This window comes from Pseudopipra pipra, chromosome W (genome assembly GCF_036250125.1).
Source record: "Pseudopipra pipra isolate bDixPip1 chromosome W, bDixPip1.hap1, whole genome shotgun sequence".
Classification (NCBI taxonomy): Eukaryota; Metazoa; Chordata; class Aves; order Passeriformes; family Pipridae; genus Pseudopipra; species Pseudopipra pipra.
The window spans coordinates 40,475,385-40,498,891 of NC_087580.1; the positions used below are offsets into that span (position 1 = coordinate 40,475,385).

Here is a 23,507-nt window from a genome sequence, read left to right on the forward strand (position 1 = left end):
CCCCTAGTAAATATAAATATTCATTTCTGTCAGTAGTGGGCTCCCCTGTCATCCTTAAAAATATAGATACAGTTGATCTGAAATTACTGGCAAAACAACTTCCACTCTTTCTACAGAGAGTATTGCTTTGTAGAAAAGTTCAGATCATAACAATTTTTCATTTTTTTTCCTAAAAGTTCCTTTTGTAATTTCAGAGATTTTTTTTCCCCAAAGTTCCCCCTTATTTCACTGATAGTGAATCTGGCAGGAAGTTGTTTGAGAAAATAGACTAAAGTGGGAGGGGGATTGAACACAATGAAGTGAGAGAGAGGAAAGAAAACACCGAACTGGAGGAGCATCTACATCGTAGGTACCGGTCTGGGCAGGGAAGCACGGGAGGAGCAGCAGACAGAGATGCAGCTGGGAGACACGACATCCACAGCATTTTCAAAGGTCTCTTTAGTTGCTCTCTACAATCTGACTGATGAGTTAAAGACCTGAGGAAAGGGTTGATGCCCCAAGCTGGCCTGTTGCCTTTCAGCTACATCAGCTCTCTACTAAAAGAAGCCAGCAAGATGCTGCTTTTGCTTTTCTATTACAATGAATGTGACAGAGAGGCGTATCTTGATGTTGACTTCACACTAAAACCGCCCCTGGTTTCCTGCTACTGAGCAACTCCCAGCCCTGAAGGCAGGAGTAGAAAGTTGTCTATGATAAGCACCCACCTTCCCTTTGAAGACAACTGAGATCAGAGACACTCACTCAAATTTGCCCTTCACAGCGCCCAAGTCAGGCAGTTGTCCTTCAGGTGTGGCCTCAGTGGAAATGTGGGTGCTGGGTACAATCAGTTCAGTCTGTCACTGTTCCCACAGGCTTAGATTGGTGGCTGCAAAAGCAAAAGCCTTGGCTTTGTAAGGAGCAAGGAGATGAGAGATGCTCCGTTACTTCAGGTAAACCTTCAATTATTATACCAGCCCTGCACACAAACCAGCAACTTTGATCTGCATCTTGGCAGTGACAACGGGAATAAATTCCCAAGCAACAGCACAGGATGTACCTCTCACGTGCCCCTGGCTTCACATTTAACAACCCTCTCTGTGTGTCTGCAGTGCACAAGAGCTGAAAACCACCAGCAAAGGGGAACCAGCTACAGCTCACATGTAGCTCCTGCTCCCTCCCCAAGAGGATGGAAAGCTCTTCTTGTGGGCACTGCTCTTCAGGGGAATACAGAGGGGAAGGGGGTGTTCCCAAAGAATTTCTTGAATGCTTGAAAGTTCAGAAATTTCACCAATTATTGCAAAGGAAAGAGAGTTCAAGCAGGTTGTGAAATGAGCTTTCAATTAGCTGCACAAAGGCTCACTGCTGGATAGAAAAGCAGATGCCAGGAGACATCTCTTACTCCCTATCTTTGCTTTTGCCATATTTAAGAAATGAATCACGACAATAATACTGGATTGTGAGTTTGGGAATGATGGGAATAGTGATGCTTTGTCAAGGAGATTAACAGACCGAATAACATTATCATCAATACAGGGTTACCAAGGAATAGCCAGTTCTTAAGGAACTGTTTTATTGTCACTAGTATAGTAACACAAATTGAGAACTAAAATCAGTCAAAAGAAGTTGCAGCTACAAAATTATGGCATTTGGTGAGTTAGGCATCTTAGTATTGTTAGTCCTTTTTTTATTTCATCAGATGATCTTTATGGCATTTGGTGAGTTAGGTATCTTCGTACTGTTAGTCCTTTTTTTTATTTCGTCAAATGATCTTCCAACCCAAACCATTCCATAATTCTGTGAATAAAAATATTTGCCTATCTATGCATATTGCAAAACACAAAGCACTTGCTGAGGACGAATCCTATAGACATCTCCAGAAAGCAGAGCACACAGCTGGAGACAATTCAGCAGGTTTAAGGCTGTGCTGCTGAGTCAGCCACACACCTTGTGATAGCTGCTGTCCTCAGCCAAGCACCGCCAGAGGATGGGAGATCCAGGGTGCTGCTCGTGCTGCTCATGAAGGCCTGGAGCTGGACAACTGTGGCAATCACAGTCCTCGGTGAACATGTGGATGTGGTGAAGGTGCATTTGTGAAAAAAAGACCATTTGTGAATATGGGACCATGAGGTCTTATGGAAATCAGCCTCTGTTGCTTCAGCTGGTTGCTGTACATCAGGACAGAGGAAGATGCTGCTGGTATAGAGGCCTTCTTATTTGTAGATGGTCTTCAAACATGGTTGAGGTTTTTTTCTTCTGAAGCTTGTCTGTGTTCCCTAAGAGCTGTAGAATTGAAAATATCTGTGAGGCCAAAAAGGGCACAGGTTGATTTCAGTGAGAATTGTAATCCATCTGCAGTGGGAAGTCCTCCAGGCACCTCCCCTGTCCCATCTGCTACTAGACCACCTCTTGCTCTGAAAGCTGAAAACACATCTAGTCCTTCACTGAATACCCTCCTGCCACTGTAGTGGCACTGTGATTTCATCACTGACCCTAATTAAACTCCCAAAAGGGAAATCTTAGAACAGAATCATAGAATCATTTAGGTTGGAAAAGACCTCCAAGATCATCGAGTCCAACCTTTAACATTCTAGAGACAATTTAACAGTAAAAGATCTGATGGAATGCTATGACAGTCTTAGGAAAACAACAGGGAAAAAGTACCAGCACTAGCAAGGATTTCTTTAGAGGAACTAAAACTAACAGACTTGGAAATTGTTTTTCCCAATTTACGTTTTACTGCAATTACTGATCAACTCACTGCTACCCATCTCAGACAGACCCACAGGCCTTGTGTTTCTCCACAAATCCCCACCAGGAATGGCAGGTGGGATGCTTTGCCATATGACAGCACAGTTGCATCCCAAGTCCTAGTCTGTATTGGAGCCCAACTATTTCTGGAGTAAGAGGTGGTTTAATATTAGCTCACTTGAAGAACACAGTGGTGTGTTGGGACGGAGGAGGGAAGAGCAGAGGGTAATACAGAGGAAGGCTGGTGTTTCCAGATTTTATTCACATGATTCTCTATTTATGCCACAGAGCCTATCCCAGCTATTTCCACCCATATTAGTTTGCAACACAAACTTCCCTCTTGGCCACATTTAGGAAAATATTTTCTCTTAAATTAAAGGTGGCTCTTTAGTGGGCAGAGCTGTGAGTGGGAACCATCCTCCTAAAGGACCTGTCAGCCTACACCTGGATGTCCATCAGTCTCCTGGGCTGGGACATATCTCTGCAGGGGGACCTGCACAGTCTGGGATCACTCCAGGGAACTGGATCCCACAGATGGAAGGCTGAGCCCTGCCATTGCTTCCTCCTTGCTTCAGGAGGAAGCAGTGAGGAAATTTATTCTGTGCTTATTTTTCATAACAAACCCATCTAGACAACATAATGGAGATGAAATCCAGGAAGAACACCCTGTATGCTTGTCCCACTACCAGGTGTGGAACCCACAGGAAACCAACAATTTGTCAGACAGTACCTTGACTAATCCAATGCCAGCAATAGGAATACACAGAGACCATTCCTGCCCAAACCACAACGCGCAGCAGGAATGTGAGGGAGATCGTGCCCTCATTCCTGGTGGGAAATTCAGGATTACCTGGAGAGTAGAAGAAAATAAAGAGAAGCCCAGTGAATCAAGCAGATATGCCAAGGTATGAGCCTGCCTCATAAGCACCACCCTGAGGAACTGAGCATGAGCAAAGTCCCCCACAACAGCTGATAAAGAGAGAGGGAACCTATGGATGAGAGAACAAATAGGCTCTGGCTCAGCATACCTTAATGAAGATACCTGTAACAATGCTGACTTCATCAACATTCAAAGCTAATTCTTGACTCCCCACCACAACAGATACCAATGAATGTTTTCCTCTTCCAAAAAACCCCAAACCAAGAGATGTGAGAGCCATCTTTAATGATGGCTTCAAAGGCCATTAAGGAAATCCACTTTGACTGGTTTTTAAAGACCTGTTTGTCTATCACCTAAGGAAGACAACAGGGATTTCCACCGTGAAAGAAATTTGAATATAAAAATAACTTTATGTGACTTAATATAGAGGCAAAACTCACTTATCCCTGACTGGTAAAGGGAATTCTTGGGAACTGGCTACATGCTCATCATGTACCACCTTCCCTCAGCATCCCTGTATCTATTGCGCCATGTAAAACTCTGTTCACATCAAGCTCTATTGGCAAAACACTTTAAAAGCAAAGGGAAAACAAACTTGTGGAGAGATTAACTTGGAATTTCCTCACCAAGGATGCCAGTTGTTGGTTTTCCAGTTTCTGCATCTGACATTTCAATGTGGCACTTCAGCATAGGATTGGACTCTCAGACATTTGTTTCTGCTTCACAGCAAATTTTATTCTCCTCAGGACTGATGCTACCTCTCCCATTTGCTGAGAAAGCTGAAAAATAAAAGAAGTTTTAATTATAAATACGGATCAAGATCTTCAATCAAGGGTTCAAAAGGTTGAAGAGGTTCATAGGTTAAACAAGCGGATCATGTAGCACAGAAAGGTGGAGATTGCCGTGACTGCTATGAGTTGGAGATGTTTCATTGCCCAGCTGTTCAAATCAACTAGTGACATTTAGATTTCCTCCTCACTAAAGCTGATGAACTGTTCTGTGAACCAAACATGTTACGAGAAGGTAAAGAAAGTCTCACATGTAATTAAGAATATAAAAACATGTGTAAAAAGTTTAACATTACCTTGATGCAATTAAAAACCATTTTAATAACAATTAGGACACTATTTTGCAGCTCCCTTTTACCCACAGGAACCAAAGAGGGGGAACAAGCAAGACCAGCAGCTGTGTAGATCTCAGAGACCCCGGAGCGCATCTCCCACTGACCCTGCATCCCACTTAGTCCTCTTCCAAGAGAATCTTGAGAACTCTGTCCTGTCTACACATCCCAGGCTCAGCACCTCCACCTGTTACCCTCTAAGGGACACAGGCACCCATGGCTACAGCAACTTCCAGTTTTCACTAGGGAGGTTTTAGTGTCACCCAAACTTTTCACAGTAGTAACAGCATGTAGATATATTGGTGAGCATAAAACAGGAGAGTAAAAGTCAATTTGTACTGACAGAAGCAGGTGGGATTCATACATTACAAAGTGACACAGAATTTGACCATGAGAATTCATGTTAAAAAAAAAAAGGAGAAAAAAAAAGCCTGTATAAATCAGAATAATATGTGTTTATGTGAAACCCTACTAGTGTAGTTTTAAGCAGTGTTAGACTCAAGAGAATTTTATTTATTTTTCTGAATTATTTGACTTTTTTTAGCAGAAGAACCTCATTTGGTCAAGTTAGTTTACTCATGAATATCACTGTCTGCACAAGTGTATAACAGTTCACTTTCATAACCAGAAATATGTTTCCCATCTGTTGATAACCAGGCTCCCAGCAGAGCATACCTGCAGAATTCAGGATGTCACACAAGTATCTCGCTCCCACCGTTTTAAGGCAGATGATGTCAGAAATTCCTTCAGGAAAAGTATTTGCTTGCTGAAAGCACATAAGGATGTGTTTTTCCTTGGTCACCAACTCAATTTTCCATTTGAAAACACCTCATTTTCTATTTCAGCAATTTTTACAAATCTTTCACAACTGCCTGTTTCACATAAGCTCATTGCACAGTCTTTACGGTAGTCGACTGTCACATTTGTTTTGCCAGAGGAAGAGTCATGTGTCCTCTCAGCTGGGTGACCACTGGCCATGGCAATATCTAAAGGAGAAAACAAAGAAAAAGTATTTTCTACCAGGTTACTCCCCATATGTTTAGTGTTACAGAATGGGATGAGTTTGGGTGAACAGGTCTGGTCATGGCTTCAGAGATATTGTCTGCCAAGGGGCAAATTTTACACAGCACTGGGGCCAGTCCACCAGATAATTTGCGGGCAGAAATAGGATATAATTTCCCTACTGCTGCAACTGTTTAAAACTAGGAAGTTGGCAGCTTGGGAAATTAGTTGAAAGGCTTTTCTCTTGCTGAGCTCAGATGAATCATCTCTTCTTGTTTCCTTTCCTTCCCAAGGCCTTGGCACAATCCTATCAGGTGTCCCTCCAACAGAGTGCCAGATCCCAAGACCAGTGAAGTTCACAGCTGCCAGACTGGAAACACTGGGTGCAGTGTGCAGGTTTACTCATCCAGACTCTCCCGGGGAAAACCCAGTCCTTCAGGAGAGGACTTGCCTCATCTGACATCAGACAGACCCAAAGAGTCATCCCTCCCAAAACAGGGCATTGGGACAGGTCAAACAAACCCACCTTCACCTTAGTTTCTTTTCTCACCCTAGAGCTTTTGTGGTTTTAGCTTTAACTGGGCACAGCTGAGCTTTCTAATAACAGCTAAAAGCTTTTTAGCTACTGATGTGCAGGGAAAGGCACTGAGGTCATACAAGGAGACTCACTTGGACAGGGAGCTGCAACAGCCAGGAGCAGGAAACACAACCCCATGAGGTGGGGAGAGTCCATCTCACTGCCCTGGGTGCTCAGTTACAGCGGTGCTGGATGTTCTCTGAGATCCTCTGTGGTCCCAGGTCAGGCTCACCAGGCTCCTCCCTTAGTCTTCTTCCTGTTGGGACATTAAATGCAGTGTTCAGCATCCATTATCTCTTATTATCTTTCTCCAGACAAAAAGAAATCAGCTGCCAGGCCAAGTGCTGTAAGGCTGCTCCTGGCCAAGACATCTGGAATGGAAGGAATGGAAGGCAAAGGAACACTCGTGCTGCTCAGCTGTCACTACAATGGTTTTTGCAAGCGCCAGACTCACACCCCTTTCCACCTCTGGCTCAATCACAGCAGTAGGAGACACGTGGTCCTTCTGCAGGGAAAGAGCAATCCCTCCTGAGCCTGTTGGGCAGGAGGCTCCATGTCCAGGTCCTCCAGGCCCCTCAAAGCAGTGCCCTGCACACATCCCTCAGCAGTACATGCAACAAATAACAACCTGCCTCACTGTCGCTTCCAAAACACACCAAAAAATTAGATAAGAAAGATATCTTGTGCTGAATGAGTGTTTCACTTGACGTAAGATGAAATATTTATTGTCAAATTGAACTCTGTTTTTAGTTTAGAAGTCTGACGGGAAATATCAGTTCAAATCAAATGAACAAACAAACGAAAACTTGGTATTTCTTTCCAAAAAATTTCCTGGCTTTAGTCAGAAGTTCATTCTCAGTCATTTCAATGAAACTGTCATGACTTTGTGAAATATGTTTTAATAAAATACAAGTTTCACTTTCCAAATAAGAAAAAAGAAAATTGAAAAAATTTAAAACCTTCTTTATCATCCTGGCTCTGGAAAACAGAACCTGCTTTGCTCTTGGGAGCTTTTCATTAGAAGCTTTCATTAAACAACTCTTTTGCTGTCACCACCTGAGAAGTACCTTGAGGAAATTTCCAAATTAATTATGCATTAATTCCTAATTATGCAGTAATTCTTCATCAGAACTTAATAAATGCTTGTCTCTCATGGTCTGTGCTAATCTAGAGCTGCTAAGAGTTCCACCCCAAAACCGGATGATACAGGAGAAACAAAACCCTCAAGGCAAGCCCATTCCAGCTGCCAACAGGCACAGGAACCAGCTGCAAAAGTTCCCCTGGAATAAAACCCGGGACACCTCTGCAGTGCCTCAGGCTACTGACATCCACACATAGGATGTAAACCCAGGAAATGCTGGACCGAGCCGCCGTCCTGGCACTGCTCCACACGCACCTTCCGAGGCGAGATCCGTCCACTTCCACTGCACACCACACGAGGGACCAGTGATTCCACTTTACACACAGAGCTCCTGCTCCCCTCTACAGAGGATTTCCTCTTGCCCCACCAAGGATTAACAACAACCTTTTCTCATCCTCTTCCTATACATCCAAAAATGGATCCTATCTTTTCTTCTTTTCCAAAAGCAGGTCATTCAGTACCATCTCACACGTTACTTTATCCTGTCTCCTGCTGTGCAAAGCACCAGGTAACAATGCCTGTACCCTCCTCCCTTAAGGGACAGCAGAGCGCCAAGGGACTGTCATAAACCTTAAAATCACAGAATCATTAGGTTGGAAAAGACCCTTAAGATCATCGAGTCCAATTGTTATCCCAGCACCGCCAAATCCACCACTAGATCATGTCCCTAAGTGCCACATCTACATGTCTTTTAAGTCCCTCCAGAGTATTTATACCCCAGAGGATGTTCACCTCACAGAACAGCTGCAGCACATCTGGCAGAATTATTTGCCCAGAGGTTAAGGTTTGTTTTTTCCCAAGTAGTTGTCAGCCTGAGGTCTGTATCTTCTATCCTCAGTCATTTTGTCTTCCTTTTAGAGGTCTTTTTGCCCCTTCCCTTGTTCTGCTCAAGAGATGTCTCCTTTCCTCTGCTCTCTGGTGAAATTCCTCCCCACTTCCCACTCTCCCAAAAGCCACCTCCTGCCATCAGTTTTAAACTTACTTCAACAATAAATCACTCAAATCTAAAATGAAACATGCTCTTTGAATAGAAAATATTTTTCATCAATTTTTTGGCCTGCTTCCTTTTCTTTTCCAAGTATTACTAACTTTCCCTTTTCAGAGCTACTGAAGTTGTCTGCAGAGCTGTAACAGAGTAAAGCCAGACCCTAAAAGAGATCACCTGCAAGCAGTAGATGAGTAAAGCAACAAGCAGGAGGATCTAGGCTTCCTTCAGTTAACAGCAGCCACTCACACCCAGCTGACCAGCTCTTCCCCAGGTCAGACCTGACCCATTAGCCTGAGGCCCCAGTATTTGCCAAGAAAGAAAGTCACTCAGCAGTGTCCTCTCTCAAAGTTAAGAGTTAACTGACCTGAACAGTTAAGAGACCTGAAATACTCTCACCCATTTGTTGTGCTTGTTCCTACTCCAGCACAAGTTAAATAGCTCACTGCCCTTCCAGTCTGTGTTTTCAGGCTTTCTGACTTCTGCCCAAGGTGACCAGAGCAGAGCTGTGGTGGGGGGTCACCCCAATCCCAGCCACGGGGGCTGGCAGAGCGGGGGTGCTGCCCCAGGGTTTGGATGTGCTTCCCTCTCCAGCCAACCATTAAGCACAGTCATGGACCCACAAAACCCAGTGCTGTTCTCCAGCTGTAAACAATGCAATACGTTTTCTAAAAGATTTATTTGGTACCCTAAAGATCCCACGGAGAATGTTTAAGTTTTGATCAGTTTGGGGAAAATAATACTACTGAAGGAAGTAAGGCTGCAACAGAATAAGCCCCAAAGAACTTCAGAAGATCCTACAGATTTTATTTTCTACTCTAAGTTCTTTCACAAAAAAGGAGCAGTATTTACAGAAGAGATAATTTTTCTATCACTTTCTGTACCAGTTTCACTCTTTGATCTCCTGAATACCACTCTCAACAAGCCTTTACAGGAAAAAAAAAAAACAAAAAAATGAAATCATGGGAAGGGATGAAACAGCTCTTTCCTGAATGAGCCTATGACTGCAGTTTGTTTCTACAGCTCCAACAAGGCAGTGCAGAGAAAGCAATCAGCGGGACATTGTGGCTGAGCTGAGAAATCTCTGCAAAAATCCTGAATGTAAAGCACACTTTGGCTTTCCACCAACTGCTCTGAAAAGAAATTCCACAGTAACCATTAGAAAACATTACTAATTTTTTTTATGCTTGCAGCACATTAGGAAGAGCAGAATGAATGAACTTTTCCACTGATTTAACTTCTTTTATTTCAAAACCTTTGTCCTTATTTACTAATGCTCTGTGTTTTGGTTCTGTTTTGTTTCATTCTGAACCCAGAGCCACCAGGCTGGGGTTTTTGTTGCTTGATGAAGCTGTTGGGTTTCTGCACTCACACAATCAGTGTGAATTCAGTGTAGAGCTGCATGAAAGTTGCCAGCCAGGGCTACAGAAGTGGAGTTATTTAGTAAGAAAGATCACGAGCACCAGTAACACACATTCTTCCTTATGGAGAAAATGTGCAGCACACTAAACACTTCCCTCCTGCCACAGTCATTTTAGTGCCCACTTCTAAATGTCTACTTAAAAACCAGGAAGCAGGAATTTGTAAGAGAATAGACTGACTGTAAGACAGGACCTCTTAAAGAAGAAGACAGTGTGAGTATCTCAAAAGCTGCTTTGTCTGAGGAAGCTTTTGTGCCTCTTCCATTCCCTTCTCTGCGTGCCTGAGCAGTTCTTTCCAACTCTCAATCATTCAGCTCCTGTTCCAGAGCCCTGAACAGGACATGCAGAAGCCACTTGGATCCCAGAGAAACAGGCACACTACAGGCTCCTCCTTCTTTATAATGCAACTAGATTTCATAATGGATTTTCACTTTTACTTCTGGACTGAGGTCAGCAGTATCACTGAGCAATGCAACAAGGCAAGTCCAAACTGCTGTGTGGGATTCTGCAGTTGGAAAGCAGGGAAAAAAACCACACCTCATAAAAAACTTTCCAGGAACCTGCTTGTGGTTAAACCTGGGCAGAAACCTTGTCCCTCTGGGCATTGCAACAGCAATGTAAAAGACTGGATTTGAGATCTGCTCCTAAGTCTGGCACTCCTTTGGCACTGCAGGGGGTCCCAGAGCAGGAGAATCTGAGGTGCTGAGCTTGGTTTGTTCCCTGGCAGGGATCAGTGCTGAAGGATACCCTGCTAGAACACACACCAGGGCAGCAGCAGCACTTCTGCTGTTTGACTGAAGTTGCGTCCATCACATAACTTGACACAAGCCACTGGGACCAGAGGGAGGGCAGAGGTAAACCAAAGGAACCCCTAAGGAGCAATTCCATGATAAACTCAGCTGACTCCGGCACCACAGGACAGGGGGAGGAAAATTTCAGTGCCCATAAGCACAGGGGACAGATGAGGGTAAAATCTGCTGCTTTCTTATCTCTGTTTTGGGTGGGGTTTTTTAGGGTGGCAAGGAGGCAAGTCAAGCTATCCAAGTTGATTTTAACCATCAGCAAAGCAGTACAAGGTTACAGCCGGGAAAGTGACCTGGAGAGTGGCTGACCCTCTCCTTTCCCTTCTTCCCTATAAGCCCAGGTAGATCCACAGAGCCATAAGCTCTTTTCCTTGACTTGACCATTGTCCTTGGCACCCATAACAAGCTTTTCTCCTCCCTCAGCATTGTCCTGCAGTTCACAGTTGCCCTGTGCAAGGTGTCCCGCAGCCAGTCACAAGCAGCACTCCCAGGCTTGGGCTGCCATAAACTTTATCTGGATCTAAAAATAGCAATGTTTCCTCCAAGTACACAGTCCATCCTTTCACCAAGATACTTTTTCACTACACTTTGTCCCTATTGTAATAAATAAGAAATGGTAAAATTTACTCGTCAAAATATATATTGTACTTTTCATATATTATAGCTGATGCTTTGTTGGGACTGGGGAGTTGTAAGCTGCGGAATAGTTAACTGCTGTGTTACTATTATAAGTTGATTATCCTGCAACTGGCAGTTCCCTAGTTGGCAAGATGAAGTATTCTGCTTTGCTGAGCACATATACTATATCCTGTTTTTCTAAAAATATTGTCTAAGTGTACTCATTAGAAAAGGAAGAAGAGAACAAGGATCAGGGAGTCAAGGACAAAGATGAAGAGCCAAAGAGAACATCTGGATACCATTCCCATACCCAGCTCCAAGGACATTAGGGCTAATTAAAACTACTGATGGAAAGTCCCTGGCAATTAAAATGGGCCTACAACAGAACCAACCAGAACAAAGCCCGCGAACTAAGCCCAATGAAGAGCTAACAAGTGACTATGGGAGGGGAGTTGAAAAAAGTATAAAAGTTACTGTTTGTCTCTGTCGTGGTTTGGACCTTGTTTTCCCCCAGAGGCCAAGAGAAGTGGTAGACCCCAAGGGGTGGAAACCCTTGGAAGTTTTGAAATTCTGCCCAATGGGCGCTCCTGCAGAAATGTAAACATATCACAACCAGACCGGAAGAGAAGAGTTGTAGTTTTTTGGGTTGTAGAAGAGGTGGCCATGTTGTGAGCCACGAGGAAGGGGCTCTGAGCCCCTTGGGGCCTCTGGGCCCCTCCCAGCCCCGGCTGGGGGCTGCAGGGACCTGGAACAGCATAAAGCTGGGCTAGGTGCCTGTAGTTATGCTGGGAGATGTTCTCTCCATGGTCACAGAACAGCAGCCAGGACTGACCAGAGAAACGGTGGCAGAGAGCCAGGAGATAAGACCTGAACTGAAGAAGCAGCAGAAACAACATGCAGCACCGGAGAGAAGACTCCTGGAAAGGGAGGAGAAGAAGAGAGCAGCAGAGAGACAGAGTTTGGGGTAAGAGACTGTACCAGATCCCCCAAAACTCCCTTGGAGACCCTCTTGGAGAAGAGGGACATGGACTCCTATTTTAGAGGAGCCTTGGAGTATGCAGCACTAGAGAGAGAGAAGCTGAGAAGCTCAGAGAGTCCTGGAGCTGGACCGGGACGGCCAGATGGAATGCAGGGGGAGTTGACCTTGGCTTCCCCCCCCCTTGCACTGCTGCCACGGTGGCAGCCTGAGAGGCAGTGGCACAAAGGCCCTGCAAGAAGGAGCTGAGTCTCCTGGGATACCAGACCGTCACGAAGACTCCCCTGTGTCTTCGTGATATGACGTGGTGATACGACCTTGTCTGGGGTTACGAAGTCCACGGAAGACCCCTCGATTGAGGCGATGGGGCCGAGGGAATTTGATATCTCCCTCGTTGAATGCTGGAAGAAAGCCAGCTATCAGCCGCTGCATGTGGAGAAGACAGACAGACTACTGCCTCAGAAGATGCTGCTGCTGCTTAAGGACTGGAAGGGATCTGTCCTTCTTTCCCTCCTGGACTTTTATTTGGAGGGGAGAAGAGATCTGGTCCATTGTAAATACTATATGTCATGGTAGAGATAGCTGTGATCATGTGTATAATGTGATATGGTATTTATTTGTACAGTCATTGTAATATATTCCCTTTCCCCCACTTTGAGTCTGGTGTGTTTTGTCTGGAAAAGCCCATCTCACATTGGGTTGAGATGTGGGAGGGGGGATGGAACTAGGGAATTGGATTTCGGGACTATCTCAAACCATGACATAAATGGTAGCAGAGGATGGTTGCGAACCATCGGGGGGGAAAGAGATAAGAGCCATGATGCTTGTGGTAACAGAAAGAGTTTTCCAGACAAAACACAGACTGTACCATTGTAGAGTAAGAGTAAGACTATAGTAATGTAAGTTAAGTACCAAGAGTAGAGTTAAGTTTGTGATAATGTTTTATTGATGTGTAGTAGAGAGATTTTGATTATATTTTAGTTTATTGAAGATTGAATGTTGATTAGAGTTTTTTTAAGATGTTGTGATATGTTGACAATTTCGCAGGAGCGAGGGGTGGAGTGTTGTCGTGGTTTGGACCTTGTTTTCCCCCAGAGGCCAAGAGAAGTGGTAGACCCCAAGGGGTGGAAACCCTTGGAAGTTTTGAAATTCTGCCCAATGGGCGCTCCTGCAGAAATGTAAACATATCACAACCAGACCGGAAGAGAAGAGTTGTAGTTTTTTGGGTTGTAGAAGAGGTGGCCATGTTGTGAGCCACGAGGAAGGGGCTCTGAGCCCCTTGGGGCCTCTGGGCCCCTCCCAGCCCCGGCTGGGGGCTGCAGGGACCTGGAACAGCATAAAGCTGGGCTAGGTGCCTGTAGTTATGCTGGGAGATGTTCTCTCCATGGTCACAGAACAGCAGCCAGGACTGACCAGAGAAACGGTGGCAGAGAGCCAGGAGATAAGACCTGAACTGAAGAAGCAGCAGAAACAACATGCAGCACCGGAGAGAAGACTCCTGGAAAGGGAGGAGAAGAAGAGAGCAGCAGAGAGACAGAGTTTGGGGTAAGAGACTGTACCAGATCCCCCAAAACTCCCTTGGAGACCCTCTTGGAGAAGAGGGACATGGACTCCTATTTTAGAGGAGCCTTGGAGTATGCAGCACTAGAGAGAGAGAAGCTGAGAAGCTCAGAGAGTCCTGGAGCTGGACCGGGACGGCCAGATGGAATGCAGGGGGAGTTGACCTTGGCTTCCCCCCCCCTTGCACTGCTGCCACGGTGGCAGCCTGAGAGGCAGTGGCACAAAGGCCCTGCAAGAAGGAGCTGAGTCTCCTGGGATACCAGACCGTCACGAAGACTCCCCTGTGTCTTCGTGATATGACGTGGTGATACGACCTTGTCTGGGGTTACGAAGTCCACGGAAGACCCCTCGATTGAGGCGATGGGGCCGAGGGAATTTGATATCTCCCTCGTTGAATGCTGGAAGAAAGCCAGCTATCAGCCGCTGCATGTGGAGAAGACAGACAGACTGCTGCCTCAGAAGATGCTGCTGCTGCTTAAGGACTGGAAGGGATCTGTCCTTCTTTCCCTCCTGGACTTTTATTTGGAGGGGAGAAGAGATCTGGTCCATTGTAAATACTATATGTCATGGTAGAGATAGCTGTGATCATGTGTATAATGTCATTCATTCATGGCTGGGCTTCGCGAACGAAGATTTGGGAAGGCTCTATCCACATTTGCTACAGGCGCGCTGGTGGCTTATGAGGCCAATCCGTGACAGACAAATCCGATTGCAAAAGGCACAGCAGAAAGACTCCTTAGATGGTGTATTCTGCAATACACGGTTCTTTCTGCGTTGCCTTTTTTCCTCGAGGGTGATCCTGCGTGCTTTCTCAAAGGCATCAGCTGCGTTATAGATGGTGTGTCTCCAGGCCTCCCGATTTGAGGCCAGAGTAGACCAGTTATGGTGATCAATATGGCCAAGGCTGAGATGTTGTTTCAGGGAGTCCTTGTATCTTTTCTTCGGGGCTCCTCTCATGCGGCAGCCAGTGGCAAGTTCACCGTAAAGCAAGATCTTAGGGAGGCGGTGGTCCTTCATCCTGGAGACATGACCTGCCCAACGCAGCTGTGTTCTCATCAGCATGGCCTCAATACTTGTGATAGCTGCTTGCTCTAGAACAGATGTGTTGGTGACATAGTCTGACCAGTGGATGTTTAGAATTGTACGGAGGCAGCGTTGATGGAAGCGTTCTAAGAGACGCAGGTGGTGGCGGTAGATGACCCATGATTCAGATCCATATAAGAGAGTAGACAACACTATGGCTTTGTAAACACTGATCTTGGTGCTTTTCTTCAAGTGTTTATTACGCCATACTCTTTTATGGAGTTTTCCAAAAGCACTATATGCCTTTGCTAATCTGTTGTCTATCTCTCCGTCAATCTTACCGTCTGAGGAGATGAGGCTACCGAGGTAATTAAACTGTTGGACTGATTTGAGCTCTGATTGACCAATGGTGATGTGGGGATGATGGGGGACATCCTGAGGTGCAGGCTGATGGAGGACCTCTGTCTTCTTTAAGCTGACTTCCAGCCCAAAGAGCTCAGCAGCATCTGCAAAGCAGGATGTTAAACGCTGCAGAGCTGCTTCTGTGTGGGCAACAAGGGCGGCGTCATCAGCATAAAGCAGCTCCCGGACAAGATGGTTTAAGGTCTTAGTGTGGGCCTTCAGTCGCCTTAGATTGAATAGACTTCCATCAGTACGGTATCGAATGTAGATACCGTCCTGATCATTGAGGTCTGCTGTGGCCCTTTGGAGCATCATGCTAAAGAAGACGGTGAATAGGGTAGGAGCGAGAACGCAGCCTTGTTTCACACCATTCTTAATTAAAAAGGGCTCAGAAAGTGTGTTGCCATATCTGACTTGGCCATGCTGATCCTCATGGAGTGAGATGATCATTTTGAGGAATTTAGGGGGACAACCTAAACGTTCCAAAATCTGCCACAGACCTTTTCTGCTCACAGTGTCAAAAGCCTTAGTGAGGTCGACAAAGGTTACATAAAGACCTTTGTTCTGTTCCCTACACTTCTCTTGCAGTTGTCTGAGGACAAATACCATGTCTGTGGTGCTCCTGTTGGCTCTGAAACCACACTGACTTTCAGGAAGGATACCTTCTGCTATAGTGGGTATTAGTCTGTTCAAGAGTATTCTTGCCAGGATTTTGCCAGCAATGGAGAGCAGAGTAATACCACGATAGTTTGAGCAGTCGGATTTAATTCCTTTCTTCTTATACAAGGTGATGATGACTGCATCGCGAAGGTCAGATGGTAGTTCGCCGAGTTCCCAACAGCGCACCACGAACTCATGGAATTTGGTGTGGAGTGCAGGGCCCCCATGTTTCCAGATTTCAGGTGGAATTCCATCAATCCCAGCTGCCTTGCCAATTTTCACCTGCTGTATGGCCTTGAGGGTTTCTCCTAAAGTGGGGGCAGTATCCAATTCACACTTTACTGGTTGTTGTGTGATGGACTGAATTGCTGAGTCTTGGACTGTGCGGTTGGCACTGAAAAGAGTCTGAAAGTGTTCAGACCATCGATTCAGAATGGAGGTTTTATCTGTCAGAAGTGTTTGACCATCAGCGCTGAGTAGAGGGCTTTGTACCTGGTATGTAGGCCCGTATGCTGTTTTCAAGGCCTCATAGAAGCCTTTGTGATCACCTGTATCTGCGCATAATTGAGTTTTTTCAGCTAGGTCAATCCACCATTTGTTCTGGATGTCACGGAGTTTCTGTTGGAGCTTGCTGCATGCGAGACGAAAGGCTGCTTTTCTTGCGTGACAGGATGGCAGTGCAAGGTGTGCTTGGTGGGCGGTTCTCTTCTTCCTCAACAAGTCTTGGATTTCTTGGTTGTTTTCGTCAAACCAATCCTTGTTCTTCTTGAGGGAGAACCCTAAGGATTCTTCGGAGGATTGCAGGATGCTGTTTTTAATATGATGCCAGATTGTTTCAGGAGAGGAATCTGCAGAATTTTTGGGAATGTTATCGAGCTTAGTTTGAAGGTTTGCCTGGAAACTGTCTCTTACTGTGGCTGATTGGAGATTGTTAACTTGGAGTTTTCTCCTTGGGATGCTGCCCCTTTTTGGTTTGATTTTGATCTTGAAATTGAGTTTACAGCGCACCAGCCGATGGTCTGTTTGGCATTCTGCGCTGGGCATCACGCGGGTATGGTGGACATCGCGGACATCTCTCCGTCGCACCAGGACATAATCGATGAGGTGCCAATGCTTAGAACGGGGGTGCATCCAGGTTGTCTTCAGACTATCTTTCTGCTGAAAGATAGTATTAGTGATGGTGAGTTGTTGCTCTGCACAGAATTCTAGCAGAAGTCGACCATTATCATTGCAGTTTCCAACACCATGCTTGCCTAATACACCTTTCCAAGCTTCAAAATTCTTGCCTACTCTGGCGTTGAAATCACCAAGGATAATGATCTTATCGTCTGCAGGGACCTTTTGGGTAAGGAGGCGCAGGTCAGTGTAAAATTTATCTTTTTCAGCAGGGTCAGCTTGGAGAGTTGGGGCGTATATACTAAAGATGACAACATGTTGCTTGTTGTTTAGTGGAAGGCGTAGGGAGATAATGCGGTCAGAGTGACCTGTCGGCAGATTTTCGAGTTTAGGAACAATAGAGTTTTTGATCATGAAGCCGACTCCTGAGAGGTGTTTTTCGGTTCTGGGCTTGCCTGACCAAAAGAGTGTGTAACCGGCACCATGTTCTCTGAGGCTGCCTTCTTCATGAAGGCGAACTTCACTGAGAGCGGCAATGTCGATGTTGAGACGAGCCAGCTCATGGGCAATTAGGGCAGACCGACGCTCAGGACGTCCGCTATCTGCAGAATCGAGCATGGTTCTGATGTTCCAACATGCTAGAGTTAATTTAGGTACACCTTTGGAGGCAGGTGCGTGCCTTTGACTTTTCTTTGTGCGACCGCATTGGAGGAAGATGCCCGTTGGTCTGCGGTTAACCAACCGGGTGAAAGTGGAGATGAGCTTTGTTTAGGCCACCTTTTCTAGGCCCCTCTCCGAGTGGAGCAAGCAGTGCTGTCCTTGGAAAGGCTGCTTGGTCGTTCAGGGTGCTGCCTCAAGAGACTGTCATCTCCGGTCAGTCTCAAATGACCAATATCCTGAACCGCCTGCATGCAGGGTTGAGTCTGCGGCTCCCAGTGCATCTTTCACCTGCCGTTTTGACCCTCGCCCGTCGCTACAGGACTTTTTGCATGTGGGTAAAGCCTTCAAGCCTGCGCAATGGATTTTTTAGGTGAGATGCAGTATGCGCGGAACTGAACCCACCCTTTAGTCCTGAGGTTCATCTGCCAGGGCCGAGCGAGCTTGGACGGTGGCAGTGAGGTCCTCAGGATGTAGGTTTGATTAGAGTGACCTTCTCTTAGATGGATGGCCTTACAGGGCTAAGCGAGCTCCATCTGCCCGGGTTTGGGATTAGAGTTGTCCTTCTCCTAGGATGACTGCCAGAAGGCTAATGAGCTCATCCTACCCACAGATTTATTGTATCTGACCCTATAGTTTTGACCTGTCTGGCATGGGCGACCCTACCAAAGGCATGTACCATCGCCAGCGTAGCTCGCAACCACATAGGGGTATACAGGTTGCATTCTTACTATTAAAAACGATTAGGCCAAGTCTTACACTACCTAGTTTTCTGCCATCTGTCTATATTCAATCCCAGGGAAGCACCCGGGATCAGCCCTTTGTCCTGACCAACCTTACAGGATGTAACAGATAAATCCAGGACATACCAAACCTGGGCAGTAGCCACGGGTGAACCAAAAACAAACAAACGAGTGAAACTGTTCTGGCCACCGTACCCATCTAGGGCTCGAGGCCCTCTCTAGGCCCCAGCCCGACCAAGATCTCCAAGCCCCAGAGGAAACTATTATCCACTCTGAACTTGTCCTCCCCCCACCGTGTTTCCTCATATCTTCCCACGCACTACTTACCTGACCACCCTCCAGTCCGAGGACCCCCACAGCCTCCTTGTTACCCCCCCCTCCCCAAACCAGACCGGCAAACCTCTGTGTATTCCGAGGCTTCAATTCTCCTTTCTCTCCTTTCGCACGAGGGCACAAGGTCACGCCGGCGAAGCTCCCTCTCTCCTTTCCCGCTGGGGGGGGAGGGGACCGGGTGCGGCCCCGCGCGGGACCCCGGGGCGGCCCCGCGCGGGACCCCGGGGCGGCCCCGCGCGGGACCCCGGGGCGGCCCCGCGCGGGACCCCGGGGCGGCCCCGCGGCCGCGCGAGAACCGCGGGAGCGACCCCGCGGCCGCGCGAGAACCGCGGGAGCGACCCCGCGGCCGCGCGAGAACCGCGGGAGCGACCCCGCGGCCGCGCGAGAACCGCGGGAGCGACCCCGCGGCCGCGCGAGAACCGCGGGAGCGACCCCGCGGCCGCGCGAGAACCCGTGTATAATGTGATATGGTATTTATTTGTACAGTCATTGTAATATATTCCCTTTCCCCCACTTTGAGTCTGGTGTGTTTTGTCTGGAAAAGCCCATCTCACATTGGGTTGAGATGTGGGAGGGGGGATGGAACTAGGGAATTGGATTTCGGGACTATCTCAAACCATGACAGTCTCTATTGAGCTTGTGGGCTGTTGGAAGAGCAGGGGTCTCTCCAGGCTGCCCAGCGCGCTGATTTGCTTATTTGCACTTTATATAAATCTTATAATAAATTTTGCTGCTATATTTTGATTTGGTTTATTTACCTATAACACTATTTTCATCACATGACCCACAGACCAAAAGGTCCAAACGTTTGCAAACTCTGCTCCAAGAAGAAACCAGTGCTCCTGGAAGGATTAAAGTGCTTGGTCTATCCTAAGCACTGCAGCACCTGGTCCCTTGTCGTGGAAGAGATGGAGGCTGAGCCTGGGCAGACACAATTTCAGGGGTTTATTTAGCAGATATCATACAGAAGTGCTCATTTTCAATTTAATCACAGTGCTGCAAAACTACAGTGCCCCTCCAGTGAATTTGGCTGTTTTGGTTTGCTCTTACAGTTCTAGTCCAAGGCAGTAGCTTCAGTGTTAGAAAATGCTCCAATGCAGGGACATTTGTCTACCATTACACTTTCCTGTTCCAGGCCCAGGACATTAAACTTGAGACATTCCCTTAAAAAGAAACCCAAACCACACCACCACCACTAAACCCAAACAAGCCAACAAAAAAACCCACAGCAAAACTCCTTGTTTCCCTTAGCTTGTGCCCTTCCTGCCCTGGCCTGGAAGGGTCACCTCCAGCATAGAATCATAGAATCATAGAATCGATTGGGTTGGAAAAGACCTCCGAGATCATCGAGTCCAACCCTTGGTCCAAATCCAGTCCATTTACTAGATCATGGCACTCAGTGCCACGTCCAATCTGCGTTTAAAAATCTCCAGGGATGGTGAATCCACCACCTCTCTGGGCAGCCCATTCCAATGCCTGATCACTCTCTCTGTAAAGAATTTTCTCCTGATATCCAACTTGCATGTAAACAAGGCTTCCACATCTCTGGAGGAGAAGTTAAAGACTGACATCAGTTCCAGGGATAAAGCATGAGGTAAATGCAGCCACTCTCACAGTAGGTCCCAGTGCAGGTCTGCAATTTTTTTCCTTACAGTCTTCCCCCTGGCTCTTGGGCACAGTCTTTAACAGTGACTTCACAGTGAACTTACGATCAAAAAAACCCGTGTGCCAATCACAAATGGCCCTGAATGCTAATTCACAGATTCTGAAAGTGACCCCTGGCAGCAAAGGTCTCACTGGCTGCTGCTGGCTGGGCTGAGTTGCTCAGCCAGGACTGGCTTAACATGTTTTAACATCTGATCCAAATTATCACAAGAAAACAAGCTGTAGCTAAGGAATGTAGCAGCAAAAATGTACATTGTGGTATTTGGAGCTCCAGAGGATTGCTTGGTTTGAGGAATTGCTAACAGGACTAAACCCTTCACTCAAATTCAGCCCAGCTAAACAGCAGCTGTATTACAGTCCTAGTGCAAGCTGTCAGCACAAAAGATATCAATATTCTGAGAATCTGACCCAAAACTTTGATTTTTCTTTCGTCTTAATCATTTTTCACAGGAAGAGTTAGTTTCCAAGCAGAGAATTTGGTCATACCCAGCCACATGAGCTGTTTCAGATTAGCCTCTTCCTCAGCCCCCCAGCATTGAGTTCCCCTGGCACTGTATTCAGGTGATTTTTCCATTTTCAGTGTTCCCTGTGAGTGATACTCAATTCCTCAAATGCCTGCTTTCTGCAAGCATAAAGCAGAAGTCCAGGGGAAACATCTGCTGCCTAATCTAGAATTTCCAGGAACAGACAAAGAACTTTAGTACCTAAAAACTCCTTTCAGAAGTTTATTTTACCTTGTACAGATAGAGCTTGCACTACATCCTTTGATGGTAAATTAAGTATGTGTTAAATAGAAAAAAATATGAGCTATTTATGCCTTCAGCAAGGATTTTCCCCTTCTTCTACTTACCAAGAAATATGCTTGAGGAATTTATTTATTCATCAACTAAATTTTGTTTATATTGCAATAGTCCTAGAAACTCTACTCCTGAACGAGGCTTCATTTTGACTTTCAAGAGCGAAAACCTCCAACATGGACTTTCTCCTATAGCCAAGGAATCTTACTTTGATCCACCCTGATAGCACAAAACCCCTTTCATTGAATACAGAAATACCCAGGATAATAACATTAACCAGAAACTCAACGTGAGAAATGAACCAGAAGACATGAGATGAAAATCAAATGCTGTGATCACAGAAGAACCTAGAGGTTTTTTTCAGTATATGCATGACTACAAGAAGTGGTTTGGGTTTCTATTCCTTTCTGCTTCAAGCAACTGTTACCTTTTTTTTTTTATATGTCTTATTTCATGTTCCAGGAAATTGAAAGCAATAGGGTAGTCTCAGCATTAACAGTCCATGTCCCATTATACCTTTGGTCTCAGTATGTTTTGTCACTGGTTTTGGTTTCAAAGCCTCACTTATCTACAACAGCTCTGTTTTCACATTTGGGAGGTATTCCCCTGCTAATCTGGTACACCAAGAAAATAGACCACGAAGTAATTTATGGTTGAAAGATAAACATTATAACTATAACGACTTATGACAACCATTGTATTGTCATAAAATGATCTTTATTGCCAAGTAATTCACCAGTCAGGCCAAAATCAAAACAGGATCCAAAGCCTTCTGTGAAACTAAAACAAGTTCTCAGAACTATTCTTGCTTAATATCAAAACTAGCTGTTACACTTTTTCCTTTAATAATAGCAGACAACTATCATAAAAGAGAAACTGCAATTTAAATCCAGAATGTGATGCCCATTTTCTTTGATTACTCCTTGAAAAAAACACCGTGGTGACCTTAACAAATCTTTGTTTCTCCATTGCTAAACATGACATAAGGAAATCTTTTTTTTCCTGAAACATCAGCTGTCTGAGACCATAAGACAAAGCACATAAAGTTACACAGGTTTTGGTTTCCAAATCTCATGTACCTGCAATACCACCACTTTCATGTTCGTGAGGGACTCCCTGGCTAATCTGTTATTTATGTCAATAAATAACAATAGTGCATGACGTAATTAATGGCTGTGATATGATAAGGAGAACCATAAGTTTTTATGACAATGAACGCAGTGACAACAGTGACCTTTATTGCCAAGCAGTTCACTGGTTAAACATCCACATAGCACCAGACAGCTGCTCATACAAGGAAAGGTAGAACTTTTCTCAGGCACAGATCTACAAGATTCACCAGATGCAGTTCCCTAAAGTTTCCATATCACCATAGGAGAAATTTGGTTGCTCAGTTCAGGGATGCAGCTTCTGTATTAGAGAAATGCTCCAATGTCAGGACATTTGGCTACCATTACACTGTTTGAGGCTCAGGGCATTAAAGACCTATTACATGGTTAAGACTCCATGTAATAATCACACATCCAAAGTTGAATTAACATCACTCCTTGGTACATTCTTATATCTACTTCCTCCCTGCCTACCCTGAGCTTTAGTCCAGGTTACCACCTTCTCTCTAACCGAGTGCTTTGGCTCAGGCTTTTCTAGCTTCTACCCCATTCCCCTCCCTTCAGGTCAAAAATCAGCAGAGCATGTCCCAAAGGCAGTTGGAGGAAATTGCGCCTTCTGCAAGTGGATGCTGGAAGATTACAAATATTTTAGGGCAGCCAGCAGCATCCCATTGATACGCCAAGCACATGGCCTCTTCTTCCAGCTCCCTCTGGCCAGGGATCCCCACTGCATGGCAGATATGGTACCCAGGGTTTCTGACTGACAGATAAATGTCTACCCCTTGTCTAAGGTTTCCTTTAAGGTAACATCTTGGTATATCATCCTCACATACCTACCTTAGTGGTGACGTAAATTTATACATTTTAAGTGTTAATGGATTATTTTCCTTCTCCTCCCCCTAAGAAAGCCTTGGTTTGACATCTTAAAAGCCCCAGTGGCATATTGAGATATACAGTGGGCTGTAAAACACCTGCTCAGGTGAAAAACTGATTTTGTATTAAATACTTTGACTGGCAGCCCTCTGACTTCATTATAACAACTAAAATCATACACCGTGTCTTGCATTAGTTAATCATCTGTAGATTTTTAAAACTAGATCCTCTGAGCAGCCTGTCAATGGAGACACACAGCTTCCTTCAAAAACACCTTAAAGAAATTTGATATTTCCCTGACCATCTTGTCCTAAAACAC

The 23,507-nt window shown here is 45.6% G+C and overlaps 2 protein-coding genes and 1 long non-coding RNA gene across 5 annotated transcripts in view; 1 reads left to right on the top strand and 2 right to left on the bottom strand.

Moving 5' to 3' along the window:
* Window positions 1-23,507, bottom strand: part of LOC135405248 (zinc finger protein 271-like) — a 774,083-nt gene that overhangs the window by 651,598 nt on the left and 98,978 nt on the right. The gene's annotated exons all lie outside the window — the stretch shown is intronic.
* Window positions 1-23,507, top strand: part of LOC135405395 (zinc finger protein 239-like) — a 669,637-nt gene that overhangs the window by 205,890 nt on the left and 440,240 nt on the right. The window lies entirely within an intron of this gene.
* On the bottom strand, window positions 1,722-22,625 carry LOC135405631 (uncharacterized). 3 transcript variants are annotated; one of them, XR_010425882.1, is made up of 6 exons: window positions 22,441-22,625; window positions 6,399-6,562; window positions 5,403-5,713; window positions 4,219-4,386; window positions 3,458-3,577; window positions 1,722-2,259 (listed from the first exon to the last, which is right to left on the bottom strand). It is a non-coding gene; the product is annotated as an uncharacterized LOC135405631 (long non-coding RNA). The 3 variants fall into 3 exon arrangements; XR_010425883.1 differs by lacking the exon at window positions 22,441-22,625 and having other exon boundaries at window positions 4,234-4,386; window positions 6,399-6,811; XR_010425881.1 differs by lacking the exon at window positions 22,441-22,625 and having other exon boundaries at window positions 6,399-6,810.